At 31.0% G+C, this 22,023-nt stretch overlaps 1 pseudogene; it reads right to left on the reverse strand.

Annotated features, from left to right (window-relative positions):
• Positions 1–3,627: 3,627 nt before the first annotated feature.
• LOC111738827 lies at positions 3,628–3,750 on the reverse strand (annotated as a pseudogene).
• Between the last annotated feature and the right edge of the window lie 18,273 nt (positions 3,751–22,023).

Below are 22,023 nucleotides of genomic sequence, written 5' to 3' on the forward strand. Positions count from 1 at the left end.
AAGTAATGGAAAGAAAAAGCAATTTGAGAGAAAGAGAATATGGCACGCATAGAAGTTTTTTTTAATGACAATGGCAAAAGGTAAAATTGTACACGTAGGCTTAAAATATATTTTACTATCAATATCAGGTTAAGGTATTTGCACTTTATGTTATAAACAAAGATGAAGCATTTGGGATGGGAACATAGAATAAAAAACAATATTTTAGAAAAAGTGGTATGGAATGTCTACACAGAACAGAGTTTTTGAAATATAAATTTAAAATTTTTATTTTTCTTCACAAAGTGTTATTTTTTAGTTCCTAATACTTATTGTACTATAATAGAAAGAGAGAGAGAAGAGATATAAATAGATACATACATATCGTTTTTAAGATGAATAGATGTTTGAGTACATTGCTTATTAACAACAGCTCTTGCTGGTAAAACACCACTTTTGTCACTGTAGAGATAATATATTGAACATTTATTATGACTCATGCACTATGCTGAACATCTTTTAATATTTCTGGTTATATTTTTATGACTATAAATTTATGGCAATATCCAACCCTCAAATTTTAAGCTCTGTCAGGTCAAAGAAATATATTTATTATGCACATGTATTATTATTTAATGTATCTAACACCTACCTAACTGAGTGCTCTTTAAGTATAATGTAACATCTGGAGTCAAACTACTGTGGTTCAAATTTTGGGTCCATGATTGACTAGCTGTGTGATTTTGAGCAAGCTATTAGACCTGAGCCTAATTTTCAAATCTATCAAATAAGGATAATAAAGTACTTACTTCAGAAGGCTGTAATGAATAGTAACTGAGATGACGTGTGGCATGGTGCTTAGTACATAATTGGCACATAACACATGCTGGTTATTAATATTAAAGTAGAAAGATAGTTAAAACATTTTTAATTCAACGTAGTCTCTTAAATTCAGAATGTAGAAATCAGGGAAGCCTCAAAAAGTCCAACAATAGATATAAATTTTAGGGCAAAAAAGAGTGTCCTTTAGCTTCTTATTAGTAAAACTTTTTTAAATAAATCAACTTTTTTCTAGTCTAAATTCTACTGTTTTTTTTTCTCTTTCACTAAAACAGAGAACTCCAGTCCCTATCAAGAACTATAGCATCAGTCTGACATACAAAGTGTGAAAGCTGTGCGATGATAAGCTCGTAATCCTTTAAGCAAGCACCTGTTCCATTTGCGCACTCAGTGATCACCTCAATAAGGCGACAGGACACAGTTAAATAAAGCTTATGAAAGAATAAGATATTGCCAAAAATAAGACATTATTTATTATATTATTGGAAAAGAGATAGGTAACCATCTCACAAACAATTTGATGTTATTCATTTGGGATACATTTGCTAGGCAATGCTTTTATCACAGTGATTCAGGAAAAAGTAACTGCCAAACATTTTATCAAACACTTGGAAAAAGAAAAGCTGTGGAGGCAGATTTGGCTGGCATCTGTTCTCTCTTTTCCCTTCATATCTAGCCATAAATCATATATATCACAATCTTTAACTTTACAGTGTTTAAAGCTTTTAAAATTTTCACTGTAAGAAAGGATCATAATTTCTTTAATCTCTATAATCTGTAGGAAGTTTTTTCTAATAAAAGGTTTGAATCACTTGTGTAAAATAAATCTCGATCTTTCAGATAGTAAAGGACAATAATAAGAGTGTTATCTGGATCTTATTTCAACTGCTCTGCTCAGCTTAATTGCAACAAATTCCATCATCCTTTCCAATTTGATTGTCTCTATCAAATATTTTTAAATCCCAATCCGTGCCTTGGAGGGAAACCTTGCTTATTGGCCTCAATATAATTATCAGCAGTCATCCGTGAAGCACAGCATGTATTGTACAAATATTTGGACTGATCATCTAGTGTGCCAGGAACTTTAAAACTTGTCTTGCTTCACACATGATTTATCCTCTAAAAATATTGACAGACACTGTTAACTTGAAAAGAGAAGAAAAAAATAGATGTGGGTGGGTGAAAGGGAGTGGTACTCAGTGTTTGAAAGGCAATTGTGGACCAATGCTATTTACAGGAAAATAGAAAGGGTCAGAAGCAATGGAAATGTCATAATTCAACATTCAAAGAAATAAAGAAACAGGAATAAACAAGCAAGAAAGTCCTGTGATGATTCCTCTCCTCTGAATATTTCTTGGTTCCCTTTCTTCAAAGCTTATTAATGGCACCATAAGTAATTTCATTGAGAATCAAATAAATGAACCTTATTAGTGCAGCCTTTCTATTGGCAACCCATGAAAAGAGACACAAATTAGGAGCGAGACTTTGAACAAGTCACTTCACCTATTACGCTTCAGTTTTCTCAACTGCAAAATATGCGTTTTGACTAGACCATTGCCACTCTCTACAGTAGCTCTAATTTCTAGAATTTGTATATGCATGGCTGATTTGGCTGTCAAGAGAATTTAATAATCCAAACAACAGATTAAATTAGCTATAGCAATTTCTGAATCAACAAAGCAATTAAAAAATTAATTGACTTGGCTTTTTTATTGCTTAAAGAGAATATACATTTAAAAGAATGGAAACTGATGCAGCCTCAGAGATCATAGTTTAAAAAATTTACCAAGAGAATCAAACAAAAATAAATTATATGGGTACATGATTATGGAGTGATGTTCGAAGTTTAAAATATACATTTAAAGATTTCAGTGTTTAAAGAAAAAGAATCTATTAAAAAGCAAGAGGGCATAAATAACCCAAAAAACTTTTCTTTTCCTCTTTTTAACAAAACAAATTTTATAGAGTCAACCAAAAATATATCTCTGAAAATAAGAGGAAAGAAACTAGGGGAATTTAGAACAGGAAATTAGAACATAATGTAAGCTCAAAAAGCATTTGTTGAATAAATGAATATTAACTTTATCTGCTATCAATATAATGAAATGGGGTTTCCGTTTCTTGTCTGAGCATGTCCCCATGAATACTTAGGATCTTTGAGGTTATCATGAATACTTCCTCATTCTGAACTCCTTAACACTCCCATGACCTACCCGCAATCAATAAATTGATTCAGAAAAGATGTATTTTGCATCTCTACTACTGACCCACTGCTCCCTCTCAGAGTGAAGAACTCTTTGATGAGGCCCTGCTCCCTAGCTCTTGGCTTCAGGCTGCTTCTCTTCTACGCCATGAGGAAATATTTACACACCTTCAATCCCAAAACCCAACTAGAAAAACTGAACAAGTAGAAATTGCTTTTATTAATTTTCTTATAATTCAATAATAGAATGAAAAGAGTGAGACAAGTATGAAAATTTAATTTGGTTAGATTGAATGGTGGCTTATCAGTCAACACACACTCATCACCTACCTACCATACAAAAATCATCTGGCTTACTAATTGAAAATATAAGACACAGACCATGGTCAAAGAGCTCACATTTTCACTATTTATGGAGATAACAAAACATATATACAATGTTAAGAAAAAATAGTGATTCAAGTGTACTAAATGAATAATTGACCAATAACCACACATCCACACAATTATTTTCTGAGTTTTGAGGAGGATATAATACCTGTAAGCTACCAAGAGCTCCTAATGTTTCTTGGAGGAAAATGGTCTTTTATTATTATTATTATTTATGCCTACAGCACCTGGTCTTCCTAGGTAGTCTCCCATTCAAGTATTAACCAGGCCCAACCCTGCTTAGCTTTCGAGATCAGAGATCAGACATTGAGCTTGTTCAGGGTGGTATGGCTATAGACCATGGACCGTGGATCCACTGGGGTGTGAACCCAGGAACTTCTGCATGTAAAGCAGACGTGCTAACTGCAACACTATGAAAATAGTCTTGATTGAGACTATATGTAGATGGATACAAGCTATAACACAGACATATCCAATTGACAGATTTAACAAACAGATGAAGAGTTGGGGGTAATGAAGAGACCTATAGATCAATAGGTAGGAGATTGGATTCAGCTTCATCTATGCCACCAACTAACTCAATAGCCTCAATTTTTCAGTAACCACTTCTCAACTTTTGGAATTGTGCCCTATTTACAAAAGGTTGAGTAAATGACAATTAAGGTCCTTTTCTAATATTCCAATCCTGTTCAGAATGAGGGTATTAGTTGAACTCTTTTTCAGAGAGATACTAAACTAGCATTCAGTACCTAAATTTCGAAGCTACCAATGCAATATCATGTAGGAAATTAGAGCAGGTATTTCCTATGACATTCTGGACCCTGGAAAGAGTCATGTTACTTGAAAATGTACATGATTTATTTATCACTCACTATGAAGACACCATTAAACATATGGCCAACTAGTAAGAGAATTAAGATTTTTTTAAGTTGGAGAAGGATATTACTACCACATAGTATTGCTGTGAAATAACAACAAAATGTATTAAATTAAAACATATTCGAAGTTGACGATATGTTTTTTTGACCTACAAAAATGGTTCTTTTATATAGCTCAATCTAATATTCCACTTAATTCATTATTTAAAAAGAGAATGTAAATCGCGTAGATAGAATGTTACAAAGGAGGAATAATTAAAGCTTAGTCTTTTGAAAACAGTCAATTTTTTTTAAAGAGTCACTGTTTATTAGGAAAGATCATTGAAATTACAAAGAAAGGAAAGGTAACATGGTAAACATATCAGGTGTTAATAAAAAAAAAAACTAAAACAAGTTACCACTTTGGAAATAGATTATTGTATATAGTTTAAAGAAAAATATAATGGAAAAAAAAATCAGTAGAGGCCAGATTTTGGAATATGTAAGTTATTAGACCCTGAAATCAAGAAAATAAATTACTGGATCTTCTTGTTACTGAGACTATACTTTTTCTTTCAGCCTCATATGTATTTCATTTTCCTCCTTTATAAAGGCAGTAAATGGTTTTATTTATTTCTCTAGTTCTCTTTCAATTAACCATTATTACTCTATAAGATTTAAACATATAAGTAAAGCGTGCAGTTACCTTACAGTTATAAACGTTTAAAACATCACAGTATTTAATCACTATACTGTTATATATCTCAGTGCTTGTGTTTCATTACTTAGGAGCTATTGCCAACAACTAAGATACATAAAATAGATCCTTACTATATAAAAGTTCGAACAATTAATAAGAAAAAATACTTTTCTCCTTCAGTGTGCAAGTACACAGATATGTTCCATCCTTTTTGGTGTTATATTTCTGATGTTAACATCCCTGGACTTTTTCATATGTTCCAGGACATCAAACACTTTTCTTGTCTCATAATCCATTATCATTGCAAGACTAATTCTTAGGCTGGAATTCTAGTCTGCACCAACAAAAAAGATATCATTTAATAATGTCAATATTAAATTAAGTCCATAATGTATTAATTTTTGCATATAATGTTTAATGGCTTGATTTCTGCCTGTTGGAAACAAGCTTTTAAATAATAAAATATATATTTATATAGATAATAGGTATACTCATTAAGATATTTTTTCACCTGTTAGGAGAAAAATCAAGTTCACTGGGAGGATAAAATCAAACTAATTAGAAAATAATCAAAAAAAGAGAAAAATAATTAATATAAATATTTTCTGTATAGTGTTCTTTAGCTCCCAGAAAAAAATCCCTTGAATTATAGCTCCAATCATGCATTTTAGAACTGTAATCTTTCCTAGGATGAAGTTTATCCTCTAAAAAGCTGATACTCTTATTCTAGGGCCAACTTCTTAATGTTTTATTCCTAAATTAAGAATTAAACTCAACTATTATTAGGAAGCAATATGATTTTTATGCCATAACAGAAGGTAATAATAAACCAGTGAAACAGACAGCCATCAATGGTGACAGTTGAAAGAATGTTCCTGGATCTTTATGCGTCTTTTTTATGTAATGGTAAATAAACGTTCTGAGAAGAAAAGTGTTGTTGGACATTAATAACAGTTTTAATTTTATATCTATCTAGTTAATTAGCTATCATTTATACTACAAAGTCAAATGCTTTATTTCCAATATGTGTGAATATATACTGCTGACATATTTATTAGTTTACTTCAAAAAAAACTTCAATTTCAAATGATCTCTCATCAAAGAATCTTAAAAGTCATCCAATCTAGTCTTCTATCTAGTATAATAACTCTATTATTTAAGTTTGCAACCTAATTTATGTCTAAAGTATATGCTAACTCAATAATAAAAGAAGGAAAAAATAAGAATGGAAAAATGAGATGAATAATACAGAATTATTAGAAAGAGCTAATTGTAGAAGGAAAAAGTGAGTTTTAAAAGTGATTATGTTTGAAACCCAAATCAGTCACCAAGTCCTGTCATTTCTATTTCCCAACTCTCTCTAGGATTCTCTGCATCCCCACAACCCCCACCCTTGCTTGGTATCTGTCACCTCCCCCTTGGACATAACAGCACTTTCCCAAACTGTCTCTTGACTGCCGGTGCAGCCTGATATTCTAAAATGCAAATCTGGAGAGAGAGAGAGAAAAAAAAATGGCGTAGATGATAGAGGCTCTGTTCATCCCTCTGGCTATCAAATCAAAGTTGTGATGGAAACAAGGAGCAGCAGCAAGGAAAGATCACCTGGGATCTAGATGAACAAGCCATACAACTAGGGAGAAGTCCAAGAAAACACCCTGCAATGGCAGAAGGTAGGACGGGGCGAGGACACAGGGCTGCCCAATCCGGAGTGGCTGAGACAGAGGCTGTAGCAGTGGCAGAAGCCTCTTAAAGGGACCGCATATACGAGCGGATTTTCACAATGATGGACCTGCTTGCTCTGAGCACCAGAGCTGATTCAGCTGCGTGTAGAGGGCACCAGGGACTTACAGGGAGACATTGTCGGAGTGAGGGCTGAAACGAGACACGCGGGATACAGAAGTGCCGGTGGTATCCATTGTTCCATGTTGAGCCCTCACCCCTACCAGTGTGCCAGACACAGCGCTGCCATAGCCATGACATCATCAAACTGGATAACAGAGGTCGCTCTGCCCAGAGGATTCCCTGAAACCCTGCCTCCCCTAACTCACGGCCTCACCCAAGCCACATCCAGGTGTATCCTCAGCGAGTCAGGTGCTCCTTACTGAGACTCACACTGGAGGCAGCCTCAGTTTCTGGTGTGGCCTTTTGAGGCAACTATAAGCACCCAGAGGAGTAGAGGCTTGGGCTAAGTTTGGCCTGCGGCTGAACCCCTCTCAGAACTGTGCCCCTGGATACCTACTTCACAAATTCACACTAATAAGACCAAAAAACTTAAGAACTTTGCTTGGTACATTGAAATAGACATGGAAAGGCAGCCAAAATGGGAAGACAAAGAAGCAGAAACCATATGAGAGAAGAGAACAGAGATCCAGATATAATGGAGCCAAGTAATGTAACAGATGCAGAGTTCAAAACACTAGTTATAAAGATGTTCAATGAACTTTTGGGAAAGTGTAGAGAACTTCAACAAAGAGATAAAAAAACACAAAATTGGAAATGGAAATTATAAAAGGGAACCAGTCTGAAATGAAGAACACATTATCTGAAGTGAGAAGTAAATTAAATGAAATCAACAAAAGAAGAGGATCAAACGCCCCATCTAGAGGACGGAAAAGCCAATCAGGACACTCAAATAGAATGGCAAGAAAAAAGATGCCAAGACTATAAAAATATTTAAGGAGGATATGGGACACTATTAAGGCTCCAGATATTTGTCTGGTCAGTGTAACTGAAGAAAATCAAGATGTTGAACAGCCATTTGAAGAAATAATGATGAAAAACTTCCCTAACCTGGTGAAGGAAATGGACATAAAACCTCAAGAAGTTCAGAGGATTCCAAAAAATCAGGGATCCAAAGAGGTCCACACCAAGACATATCATAATTAAAATGCCAAAGATTAAATACAAAGAAAGAATTTTAAAAGCAGCAAGAAAAAAACAAATAATTACATATAAGGGAAAACCCATGACTTGCAGCTGATTTCTCAAAAGAAACTATGTAGGACAGAAGGGCTTGGCAAAAAAATATTTGACAGGATAAAGACCCAGGATATACAACCAAGAATAATTTATCCAGCAAAACTATCATTTAGAGTTGAAGGACAGATAAAGAGCTTCCGAGACAAAAATAAGCTAAAGGAATTTATCGCCATCAAGCCAGTAGTACAGGAAATGTTAGAGGGACTTCTTTAAGAAGAAAAACCATGTATCAAAAATAGGAATAAAGAATGATAAAAACTACATTCCTACCAATAAATACCTTAAATGGAAAAGAATTAACTGTTCCAACCAAAAGATAGAGTCGCTGAAAGGATAAGAAAACAAGACCCCTACACATGAAAAGAAAGGGGATGGAAAAAGATATTGCTTTGATGGACCTAGAAGATATTTAAGTCAGACAGAGAAAGATAAACACTGTATGTTTCACTTATACGCAGAATCTAAGGAATAAAAGGAACAAACTAATCTAAAACAGACTCACAAATATAGTGAACAATTTGGTGACAGACAGAGGGGAGAGGATTTTGGGGGGCTGGGAGAATGGGGTGAAGGGCTAAAGAAGTACAAATTAGTAGTTGATGAATGATCACGGGAACAGGGAGCACAGCATAGGGAATGCAGTTAACATTATTATATTGGCTAGGTGGAGGGTCAGGAGAGGGAGGGTGCAATTGGGGGGATCGTTTTATGAACTATGTAGACGTCTAACCAATGTACTGTATATACTTGAAAAAATAAAATATTTTAAAAAGTGATTATGTTTAATATTAACAGATTATCTTGGTCTTTGTGACATGCTCTAAAAATAAAATTTGACTTAGATTTAGACTCCGGAAATATCTGATACATTTCAAATCAGCATGGGCAGCAACACATAATTTCCTGACTCTTTCTTTTAAAGTGTACTTCACAAAGTAGCAACTGTACTAGTAAAGGAAATAATGATTACCCTCAGGCCTTAAATTCACTAAAATACTAAGTGAAAATTGACTATTTCTCAATAATGAGAACTTATTGTTTTAAGATTAAATTGTTTCCTGGAGTTTATATTCTAATTACAAAATTTCTTAGCGCTCTTTTAATATATACATTTTTAGCGATCTCTCTGTCTCTGTCTCTCTCTGTCTCTGTCTGTCTCTCTCTGTCTTTTTAATCTTAAAAGGCTGTTTTTGTCTTTGTTTCTAATTTGCTTTTTGCCTTTTCCTTCCTGAAATATTGATCTTTTTATATTTTTTAGCTATATCATAACAACTAATGAGTGGGGATACTTAGAAACACTGTTTTGTCATTGGTCTTAAAATAATATAAAGTTGGGTGATAAATATTCAAATTCATTTCTCCATTAGAAGACAGTAAAAGAATGAATGGCAGCAAAAAATATGAAATATGAAATATAAAATATAACCAAGTGTGTTTCATTTGGCCTACTTTTAAAGACAATCAAAGCTACATCACTTCTAGCAATGTTAGAGTAAAAGATCTTGACTCATACTCCCAACAAAAACAACTGAAAACTGGACAAAATATATAAGTCAACAATTTTCAGGCATTGAACAACAGGAAATTCAAAATAAAGATGAGTCCTATGTTCACTTTGGCTTTCCTGGGGTGGTGCAGAGAGGTAGAACCAAACTGAACAATGATATTGCTATGCTGAGGATGTAAAGGGTGAAGTTCTAAGCTGCTGTAGCATTTAGAAATTTCGGTTCAGTGTATTAGAGAAAACAGATCTGTACTGGTGGCCAGAACTATAACTTATCATCAAAAACAATGGAAGCCAAGTGCTAAAAAGGAAAAAATATATATATTGTCAACTTAAATATCTATATCCAGTAAAAATCACATTAAAAAATGAGGGCAAGAGGGTGGTTCCACAGTGTAGTGGTTAGCACGTCTGCTTTACATGCAGAAGGTCCTGGGTTTGTGGCCCAGGTGGAGCCGTGGACCATACCCCGGATAAGCCAGGCCCCGGGTGCACCAGTCCCCACGAGTGCATGGGGAGAGATGCCCCGTCTTCAGAGATCCAGTTCTTAAAAATGGGAGATGGCAATATCTGTAGGTCAGGGATGGAAGTGGGGTAGTGGGTGAGGGACATTTAAGAGGGGAGGAAAAAAATGAGGGCAAAATGAAAACATGTATAAATAAAACCTGAAAATTTTATCAAAAAAACAAAACTGCTTATCTAAAAAGATTCTAAACAAAGTTTTTTACTCTAAATTCAAATAATATTAGAAGGAAATTTGAATACACTGGAATGAATGAAGAGCAACAGAAATGGCAAATATACATAATGGTAAGTAAATATAAATGATTATCTTTCGTATTGCCCTCTCATAATTTCTTTAAAAGACAAATTGATTATTCCAAGCAAAAATAACACCGAATTGTAAAATTGATTATGCATATGGATGTAAAATGTTTAACAATAGGATTAAGGATGAGAATTATGATTGAAATTTTACATGAATACATATAGAATGAATTTTAAGCAAACTATGATAAATAAATTTTGCATATTCTAATTTCTAGACCAATTGCTAAATAATAATAATAATTAATTAACCTCACCCCTCAAAAAAAGGCAGAAAAGGATAAACAGAAATTCAAAAAACCAGTTGGGATGACTAAAAAAATGAAAGGTAAGATGGTATACTTAATTCAACCATATCAATAATAACATTAAATGTAAACGAAATAAGCTCTAATTAAAATGCAAAAATTAACAGACAAGATAAAAAAGAAAAACACATCTCTAAGGTGTATATAAAAGACTATTTTATTATAACGACATACATATTAAATGTAAAAGAATAGAAAAAGATATATCTAAACTGTTACAGAAATTAGAAAAAGAGTAAACATTTTTTACCTTGTTTTATAATGCCAGCATTACCTTGATACTAAAACCTAAAATATATATATTAAGCCAAAAGAAATTAAGAATCAACATCCATCATTTACATAGTCACAAAAATATATAAGATGTTAGCAGATTAAATTTAGCAATACAGAAAAAGATACAACATGTGATCATCTTGGATTAATCCCAGGAATGCTAGTAATACAAAATTTATTTAACAATCAAAATTTAATCAATATAAAAATTCTCATATTAACAGAATATAATCAACTCAACAGATGGAGAAAAAGCTTTTGACAAAATTAAACCTCCATTCATGAACACTCCCAAAATACTAAGACTAGAAGATAACTCTCTCCATCTGAAAAAGGGCAGTAATTTTCAGATGTAACAATGAAAAACCATAACTATATCTTAATTGTAATTTATTGACTTATTTTCACCTAAGTTTGGGAAAAAGTAAAGGATATATTCTAATCATTAATAGTAAACATTATATTGGAAATATTAGCCAGTGTTTTAAGGCAAGACTAAAAAATAAATAAATAAAAGGAAAGGAAAAAAAGAAAAGAATAAAAGTTAAAATGATTTTTTTATAGAAAATTGTTTTATTTAGAAATTATAAAGAAATCTGGAAAAAAAAACTGTTAAGTTAGTTTAGCAAGGTTGTAAAATACAAGGCCAATATGCAAAAATCAATTAATTTTATTCCTTCATACTAGCAGCAAACAATTGAAAAACTAAATCTAAGAAATTATTTGAAATGCAATATATACAAAATTATAACATACTCTTAAGTTAAAAAATTTTAACAAAAAATGGACAAGAACTTTACACTAAAGTACAAAACATGCTGAAATAAGGTCTTAAATAAATACAAGCATATCATGTTAATGGATTAGAAGACCCAATATTGCTAAAAAGTCAATTATCCACAAACTAATACAAAATGTGAATAAGATTTCAATGACCCTTTTTTCTTTGTGGAACATAACAAGTAGATTCTAAAGTTAATATGAAAATGAAAAAGTGCTAGAACATCCATGACAATCCTGAAAAAGGAAAGTAAAGCTAGAGTCTCTAAAAATAAAATTTGACTTAGATTTAGACTCCGGAAATATCTGATACATTTCGAATCAGCATGGGCAGCAACACATAATTTCCTGACTCTTTCTTTTAAAGTGTACTTCACAAAGTAGCAACTGTACTAGTAAAGGAAATAATGATTACCCTCAGGCCTTAAATTCACTAAAATACTAAGTGAAAATTGACTATTTCTCAATAATGAGAACTTATTGTTTTAAGATTAAATTGTTTCCTGGAGTTTATATTCTAATTACAAAATTTCTTAGCGCTCTTTTAATATATACATTTTTAGCGATCTCTCTGTCTCTGTCTCTGTCTGTCTCTGTCTGTCTCTCTCTGTCTTTTTAATCTTAAAAGGCTGTTTTTGTCTTTGTTTCTAATTTGCTTTTTGCCTTTTCCTTCCTGAAATATTGATCTTTTTATATTTTTTAGCTATATCATAACAACTAATGAGTGGGGATACTTAGAAACACTGTTTTGTCATTGGTCTTAAAATAATATAAAGTTGGGTGATAAATATTCAAATTCATTTCTCCATTAGAAGACAGTAAAAGAATGAATGGCAGCAAAAAATATGAAATATGAAATATAAAATATAACCAAGTGTGTTTCATTTGGCCTACTTTTAAAGACAATCAAAGCTACATCACTTCTAGCAATGTTAGAGTAAAAGATCTTGACTCATACTCCCAACAAAAACAACTGAAAACTGGACAAAATATATAAGTCAACAATTTTCAGGCATTGAACAACAGGAAATTCAAAATAAAGATGAGTCCTATGTTCACTTTGGCTTTCCTGGGGTGGTGCAGAGAGGTAGAACCAAACTGAACAATGATATTGCTATGCTGAGGATGTAAAGGGTGAAGTTCTAAGCTGCTGTAGCATTTAGAAATTTCGGTTCAGTGTATTAGAGAAAACGGATCTATACTGGTGGCCAGAACTATAACTTATCATCAAAAACAATGGAAGCCAAGTGCTAAAAAGGAAAAAATATATATATTGTCAACTTAAATATCTATATCCAGTAAAAATCACATTAAAAAATGAGGGCAAGAGGGTGGTTCCACAGTGTAGTGGTTAGCACGTCTGCTTTACATGCAGAAGGTCCTGGGTTTGTGGCCCAGGTGGAGCCGTGGACCATACCCCGGATAAGCCAGGCCCCGGGTGCACCAGTCCCCACGAGTGCATGGGGAGAGATGCCCCGTCTTCAGAGATCCAGTTCTTAAAAATGGGAGATGGCAATATCTGTAGGTCAGGGATGGAAGTGGGGTAGTGGGTGAGGGACATTTAAGAGGGGAGGAAAAAAATGAGGGCAAAATGAAAACATGTATAAATAAAACCTGAAAATTTTATCAAAAAAACAAAACTGCTTATCTAAAAAGATTCTAAACAAAGTTTTTTACTCTAAATTCAAATAATATTAGAAGGAAATTTGAATACACTGGAATGAATGAAGAGCAACAGAAATGGCAAATATACATAATGGTAAGTAAATATAAATGATTATCTTTCGTATTGCCCTCTCATAATTTCTTTAAAAGACAAATTGATTATTCCAAGCAAAAATAACACCGAATTGTAAAATTGATTATGCATATGGATGTAAAATGTTTAACAATAGGATTAAGGATGAGAATTATGATTGAAATTTTACATGAATACATATAGAATGAATTTTAAGCAAACTATGATAAATAAATTTTGCATATTCTAATTTCTAGACCAATTGCTAAATAATAATAATAATTAATTAACCTCACCCCTCAAAAAAAGGCAGAAAAGGATAAACAGAAATTCAAAAAACCAGTTGGGATGACTAAAAAAATGAAAGGTAAGATGGTATACTTAATTCAACCATATCAATAATAACATTAAATGTAAACGAAATAAGCTCTAATTAAAATGCAAAAATTAACAGACAAGATAAAAAAGAAAAACACATCTCTAAGGTGTATATAAAAGACTATTTTATTATAACGACATACATATTAAATGTAAAAGAATAGAAAAAGATATATCTAAACTGTTACAGAAATTAGAAAAAGAGTAAACATTTTTTACCTTGTTTTATAATGCCAGCATTACCTTGATACTAAAACCTAAAATATATATATTAAGCCAAAAGAAATTAAGAATCAACATCCATCATTTACATAGTCACAAAAATATATAAGATGTTAGCAGATTAAATTTAGCAATACAGAAAAAGATACAACACGTGATCATCTTGGATTAATCCCAGGAATGCTACTAATACAAAATTTATTTAACAATCAAAATTTAATCAATATAAAAATTCTCATATTAACAGAATATAATCAACTCAACAGATGGAGAAAAAGCTTTTGACAAAATTAAACCTCCATTCATGAACACTCCCAAAATACTAAGACTAGAAGATAACTCTGTCCATCTGAAAAAGGGCAGTAATTTTCAGATGTAACAATGAAAAACCATAACTATATCTTAATTGTAATTTATTGACTTATTTTCACCTAAGTTTGGGAAAAAGTAAAGGATATATTCTAATCATTAATAGTAAACATTATATTGGAAATATTAGCCAGTGTTTTAAGGCAAGACTAAAAAATAAATAAATAAAAGGAAAGGAAAAAAAGAAAAGAATAAAAGTTAAAATGATTTTTTTATAGAAAATTGTTTTATTTAGAAATTATAAAGAAATCTGCAAAAAAAAACCTGTTAAGTTAGTTTAGCAAGGTTGTAAAATACAAGGCCAATATGCAAAAATCAATTAATTTTATTCCTTCATACTAGCAGCAAACAATTGAAAAACTAAATCTAAGAAATTATTTGAAATGCAATATATACAAAATTATAACATACTCTTAAGTTAAAAAATTTTAACAAAAAATGGACAAGAACTTTACACTAAAGTACAAAACATGCTGAAATAAGGTCTTAAATAAATACAAGCATATCATGTTAATGGATTAGAAGACCCAATATTGCTAAAAAGTCAATTATCCACAAACTAATACAAAATGTGAATAAGATTTCAATGAGCCTTTTTTCTTTGTGGAACATAACAAGTAGATTCTAAAGTTAATATGAAAATGAAAAAGTGCTAGAACATCCATGACAATCCTGAAAAAGGAAAGTAAAGCTAGAGTCACATTATCTGATTTGAAGACAAATTATAAAGCTACAGTAACCAAGAAAAGCTAGTTTTGACATTAGGGAAGAAAAATAGATCAAAAAACTAGAATGAGGATCAGAAATAGACTCACTCATTCAAAGTTAATTCATCTTTGACAAAGGTGCCATGGTAATTCAATGGTGAAAGAAAAGTTTTTTTAACAAATAGTGTGATATAACTAGATAAATATGTTGGGGAGAATTCTTGTGTCTGAACGTTGAAATTGTTATATTGGGATATAAACAATGGCCAGAAATGCACTTGGCTACAAGGAGCAGTGACGAAGTTGTGCTGCTAAATCCCCTACTGTCTTCCTACTACTATGTTACTTGCATTCACAGGAGATTAAAAGTTATCAAAAAAAAAAAAAAAATTGATGAGTATCTGCTATATGTTATAGAATAAATGCTATGGCATATCTTTGTAGCAAAAAAAAAAAAAAGATTTTTTTTCTATGTCTATTTAGAAAGAGATGAAAAGATATTAAATATCTGGCAAAAGAATACACACAACATAATGGAATACATTAGAGTGTTTTTGGTGGAGGAATGTTGTAGCCTTCTAATATCTGGTGGAGTAGTAATATTTAAAGCAGCTCATAGGCTGCAATTAAAGGTCTCACTTTAAGACCTTGCAAGATCAAAATTCATCTGCCATTAGGGAAAAAAATTGAAATGTTTGCTGTCAAATATGGACTTCGCAGCTTTCAATATCAGAAATATTGCTATTTATATTCTAATGAAATTGGCATAATGTTTAGGCAAATTATAATCGCAATATAGACCAGATTTTAAAGCTGAAAATTTATGATAAGGATGTTCTCTTAACAATTAAGGCTACAAGTTTTTATCACTAGAACTATTTTTAATACTTATGAACAGTGACAAAGACTTGAAAAGTAACAGTTTCTGCAAAAGAGTTTGGCCAAAGTAGGCACTCAGTGAATATGTGTTGAGTAATAAGTGTTTAAATAAGTTAATTTAATAAAATAGCATAGAGGAAGAGCCAGAAGACTCAGTTCTACTGAAAATCACATCTCTGTGAGATTTATTTTCTTTGCATATAAAATAAGACTGATAATACTTGCCTTACCTATCTCACCAGGCTGCTATAAATATCAGAAAATATATTAGATGGGAAGCCAATTTAAAACTAATCTTTTTGAGGCTAACAAGAAAAAAGCCATATTCTTGATTACTTAAAAACAACAAGCCAACAGTAACTTCATTTAGTTAAACATCCAGAAGTGCAGAGAAAATTGGTACTTGTGAAAAATGTCCACTTTGTAGACCTGAATGAATACACCTCTGGAATATGAGCTTCACACAGACTTTTATTATCAACCAAAACAATAGTTTCTTTATTTCTCAGATTTATTGCACTAACTTAAACAGGGTTGTTTTCTGCATCTAGGGAAGGAAGAGATTCTGCAAGAAATGTATTTTAACCAAATGATGGCATGATCCTTAGTGTTTTTATCCAAATAAACAAAAAACCCAAAGCAATTGTGAAAGGAAACCAAAGAAAATAGCTCCTCTATTATCTTTATTTTAGGTCAAGCTGTTTGGAAGCAAGTCCTTGAATTTTGGCTCAAGCCTAATAATATCACCCACTGAGCTTACCAGAATGGGAAATGCTAAGGTTTGCATTCTAAATATTCACATTTGCTTTTCCTTTATATGACCAATGATCCCTGACCTAGAGTATAATCTGGTAGTAAAATCGATGGAAATAAATCTGGTTCGTAAAATAGGTCAATACCAGTGTAATGACCAACACAAGTATATTTATTTCAACTTTTCCAAATATCTAAGATTCTTAAAGGAAAATTGATTAAATATCTGTTGAATTATTAAATTGTTTTGGAACAAACAAAATGGTAGTGTTCTAAATCTATCTAGAGAAAAGCATCCCCAAGTACAAAGGACTCAGATTTTTTCAACAAAGTTGTATATATCCTTTCATTTGGCCGAACTGCCTCATCAGTTATGTATTAACCAGGATTATTATAAAACTCTTTGATTGATATTCTGCATTGATTCAGCACTGAACATATTAGAGCGTACTATACATATGCAATTAGAATGGTGCCTAATAGGAACACGATAATTATTTATGAATGAGTGATGAGTAATTTTTTTAATAAAAATATTTTTTAAAGTATTTTAAAGTTTTTTTATTCAGGAGTCTGGGTAAATTTAACTTTGATTGTTAATTTTGTTGTCTTTCTCAGCATTACATATCAACACATATCTAGGACTTTGCATTTGCAAACACATATTCAGTGGGAGATCTTGTCATTTTTCTTTTGTCTTTACATTTCTCTCCATTTATGTTTATCAGTAATTTTTATATTATGCTCCAAAAATTGAAAAAAGCTTTTATTGTGTTTATTTCTTAATTATTCTTTACTAATTTACTACTACTGATATAAAACAAAGCTACTGACTTTTATACATTGATATTTTATCCAATCGTAACACTAAAACCTTTTCAAGTTTTAAGAGCCTACCTATAAAATTTTAGGGTTATTTGTATAAACCATCATATACCAATATTTTTGTTACTTCTTTTCTAATTTTTTTCTTCTCATTTATTTTTTATAGTTATTACATTTTTTGAGCTTTCCAATGTAATGTTGAAGAGTCGAAATGTTTTTTGTCTTCCTGTCTTTAATGGGAATGTTTAATGAGAATCACATGTACTTGTTGTTGAGTTTTTGATAGAGACCTTAATCAGGTTTAGGAATTTATTTTATGCTTGTATGCTGTTGACTTGTCTTTTTTAAGGCCCAATTGCTGAATTTCATTAAATACTTCTACAGCTGTTAAGATGATATTCTTTTTCTGATTTAATCAGTGTTGATGTGCATTGCATTGGCAGTTTTTTTTAATTTTAAAAACCACTTTTCTCATAAAGTGTTATTATTGTCATTATTTAATACACAACTGAAATGATTTGAAGATAATTTCTTAAGATTTTCATATCTATATTCTTAAGTGACTGGGTCTATAATTTTAATTTCTTGTCCTCTTTTTGACTAGTTTTGTTATTGAAATTAAAACATCCTTAGTAAATAAATTAAAGGACTTTCCCTTTCTTTCTATTCTTTGAAACAGTGTGTATAAGATCTTAATGATTAAAAATAACAATAATAAAATGTATTAAGTGTTTATATACCAGGCACTAAGTGTTAACTTATTTAATCCTAACAATAACACTGTAAGTACTGTTATTATCCTAATTTAACATACAAAAAAAAAAAAAAACCCTCAGGATAAGTGACTGGAATTAAATTAGAAATCAATAAGAGAAGGATAACAGGACAATCTCTAAGCAATTAGAAACTAACTAATACAGTTCTAAATAATCCATGGGTCAAAAGGAAGTCTGAAGAGAAATCAAGAAATACATTGAACTCAATGAAAATGAAAGCACATCATGTCAAAATCTGTGAGATCCAGCTAAAGCAGTACTGAGAGGGAAACTTATGGCACAAGACGCTTGTGTTAGAAAAGAGGAAAAGTCACTAATCGATTATTTAAACTCTTACCTCAAGAACTTAGAAAAAGAAAATTGAAATAAATACAAATTAAGCACAAAGGAGGAAATAATAAAGATGCAAGTAGAATCAATGAAATTGAAAACAGAAAAACTATAAGAAATATCAACCAAACAAAAGTTGTCTCTGAAAAAAAAATTAATAAAATTGACAAATATCTAGCAAAACTAACAAAGGAAAAACAACAAGACATGAATTATCGGTATTAGGAGATATCACTACAATCCCTGCAATTATCAGGAAAGTAAGGAAATGCTATGAACAATGCTATATACATAACTATAACTTGGATTAAAAGGGCTTTTTATTAAAAAAGTATAAACTACTACAATTGAATTTGTAAGCTTAAAATTCACAAAAAGGAATTATCCAGATCAAGATGGTTTCATTAGGAAATTGTACAAAAAAATTTAAAAAAATTTAATCCCAATTCCACATAATGTCTTTCAAGAAAATAAAACAAGAGGGAATAATTCTTAATTCATTTTATAAAGCTAGAATTACCCTGATACAAAAACATGACAAAGACAGCACAAAAAAAAAGTAAAAAATAAAACTATGGACCAATAAACTTAATGACTACAGGTGCAAAATTCCTTAAAAAAATATTACGAAATAGAATTGAGCAACAACAAAAGAGAATTGTATTCCATGGCCAAGTACAGTTTATTACAGACATGTAATGCTGGGTCAATATTTGGAAAGCAATAAATATAATCCACCATATTAACAGGCTGAATACAAAAATCTCACAATCACATCAATTGATGTGGAAATAGCAGTTGACAAAATTCAACACCTACTTATAATAAAAACTCAGAAAAATAGAAACAGAGGAGGACCTCCTCAATTTGATAAAGATCATTCACAAAAACCTAGATCTAACATTACACTGGTTAAAAATTAGTTAGAAATTAAACATTTTTACCCCAAAATTGGAAAAAAAGGCAAAGATATCTGCTCTTATCACCCTTAATCAACAGAGCGTACTGGAGGTTTTAGTGCAAAATTCAAGAGGAAGAAATAAAAGACACACAGACTGGAAAGAAAGAAATAAAACTTTTTATTTGTAGAGGACATAATTGTCTATGTAGAAAATCTCAAAGAATCTATAAAAAATTACTTGAACTAATAAGTAAATTCAATAAGATCATAGGATATGATGACCTTATTAACAAAAATCAACTTTATTTCTATATATTATCAATGAACATGTTAACACCAAAATTTAATTTTAAAACAAGTTTAATTTTTTAAAAAAGTCTACTACAAAGGAAGACAATGAGTACATATTATTCCACCAAGTAGCACTACCTCACTTCCCAAGTAAAAATAATTCTTATATTTATGTTACTTAAATTTTTCTGGATCACAGAATTAAAGGGAGAGTTTCCCACTTCATTTCTTGAAGCTAGGGAAACTTGCTGTCAAAATATAAAAGATTACAAAGTAAAATAATAACCAGAGAACATTATCACTTATAAATAATACCAAGATCTTAAATAAAATAGCAGATGTAATTATTTTAATTATTTCCAAGAATACTGAGATGATTTAACAATAAGAAACAATAAGAATTTGTCTCATTAATATATCAAAAAAAGAAGAAGAATGGTCATTTTGATTAATCAAAAGAAGCAATTTCTTATAAAAACATAGCAAAATGTGAATAAATATTCTCTATTACTATGTTAAACAATATCTTTCTGAAACCAACTGCCAACATCGCTCTGTAAAACAAAATTCTAGGAGTACTTCTATTAAAGATAAGGCAAAATAACCACTCTTGCTATTATTGTAACCACATATTCCTTCATGACTTCCATCAAAAGAAAAAAAATCTGATATATTTTTGAAGAAAACTGAGACCTCCACTGTGAAATGTATATGACATATATAGATAATTTTTGTTCCTTGAATGCAAAGCTTAATGTAGTAAATATGCATTTATTCATCAAACTGATATAAATATAAAAAATAATTCTATTAAGAATCTTAATTTTTCTTATAAATTTGATCAAATATTTCCAAAAGAATCTGTCTCTGCTTGTTATTAGAATTTAATTATTCATTTATTCATTCACTAAAATATTTATTGACTCTTTTTGCTAATTGGTTAACCTTTTAAATAAGTGAATTTTTTCCACGCATTGTGCCAGGCAAAGGGATTACTAACAAAGATTATAAAATATATATTTGGATCCCGTTCTCATAAAACATATATTCATATACAAATGTAAGTGGACACACCTAATTGTTATCTCAGGGTTCTAGGAATTGTGGATATAATTTCCTCAGGTATGTTTATCTTTATTTTCATTTTTTTAAACTAAAATAATCACTGTGTGATTTTTCTTAACAAAAAAAAAATTACCACTTTAAAAAGTAAAGATACTGACTTTATTTGACTGAGATAAGGGAATGCTAGAGATAAGGAACATACTTTAAAATTGCAAAGATTCCACTTACATATTTGCATTGTCCGAAGAGTTTTAATACAAAATATTTGTATCAATTTTTTTCTTATCTTCTTGCTACAAAGATATTCTTGAAAAAGAGACATACATATATAATGAATATATATAATGAATCAAACATGGGTTTTCTTCTTTCTCAGACTTGTAATACACAGAAATTACAAGTGTAATACATTAAAATTTTTTAAACTGTATTAATTTGTTTTAAAATGTAATTAATAGCCTTATCACAATAATATATTTTTCTGTCTTAGCTTTTCTTTCTGATGCTTAGTTTACATAAATGCTGTAAATTCTCTCACCAATGAGTGTGATTTAAGTCAACTATTAATATTGTTCCCTTTTACCAGATAAGAAAATAAAAGCTCAGAAAGTTTATTCAGCTTTCCCAAGACCACACAACTAGTAAGTTTTAGAATTGAGGTTTGAATCTAAGCATTCTGATTCCAGAATCCATTTGCCTAACCACCACCTAATTGTTTAAAGTCTCTGATTACCGAGCGTCATGATAGATACGTATTATATTAACTGCTAACTGATTATGTTAGTCACACTATACAACAGGGAAAGCTATTTCCTATATGGTCTATAGTCATATTCAGGATGACCCAGAGACTCAAAATAAATATTTTAAGTAATTCAAGTTAGAAAAAAAAGGGAAGGAAGAAAGACATAAAGTGAAAAGGTCAATCAGATTTATACTGGAAAGATTATTCACTGAAAGGGAAAGAACGTACTTCAGAGAAACAATGACTCATGATATCCATGATGTGGATAGGAAATAGGATAGGAAACAAATCACAGTTCTGAAATGAGAAGCTTTGAGATTGCTATAAAATTTTTTCAACTTAAGTTCTACATTTTCTATGTAAAGTACTTGTATTTATAAATTGAAACTTATTTTGTGGA

This window comes from Pteropus vampyrus, unplaced genomic scaffold, assembly GCF_000151845.1.
Source record: "Pteropus vampyrus isolate Shadow unplaced genomic scaffold, Pvam_2.0 Scaffold43, whole genome shotgun sequence".
NCBI lineage: Eukaryota > Metazoa > Chordata > Mammalia > Chiroptera > Pteropodidae > Pteropus > Pteropus vampyrus.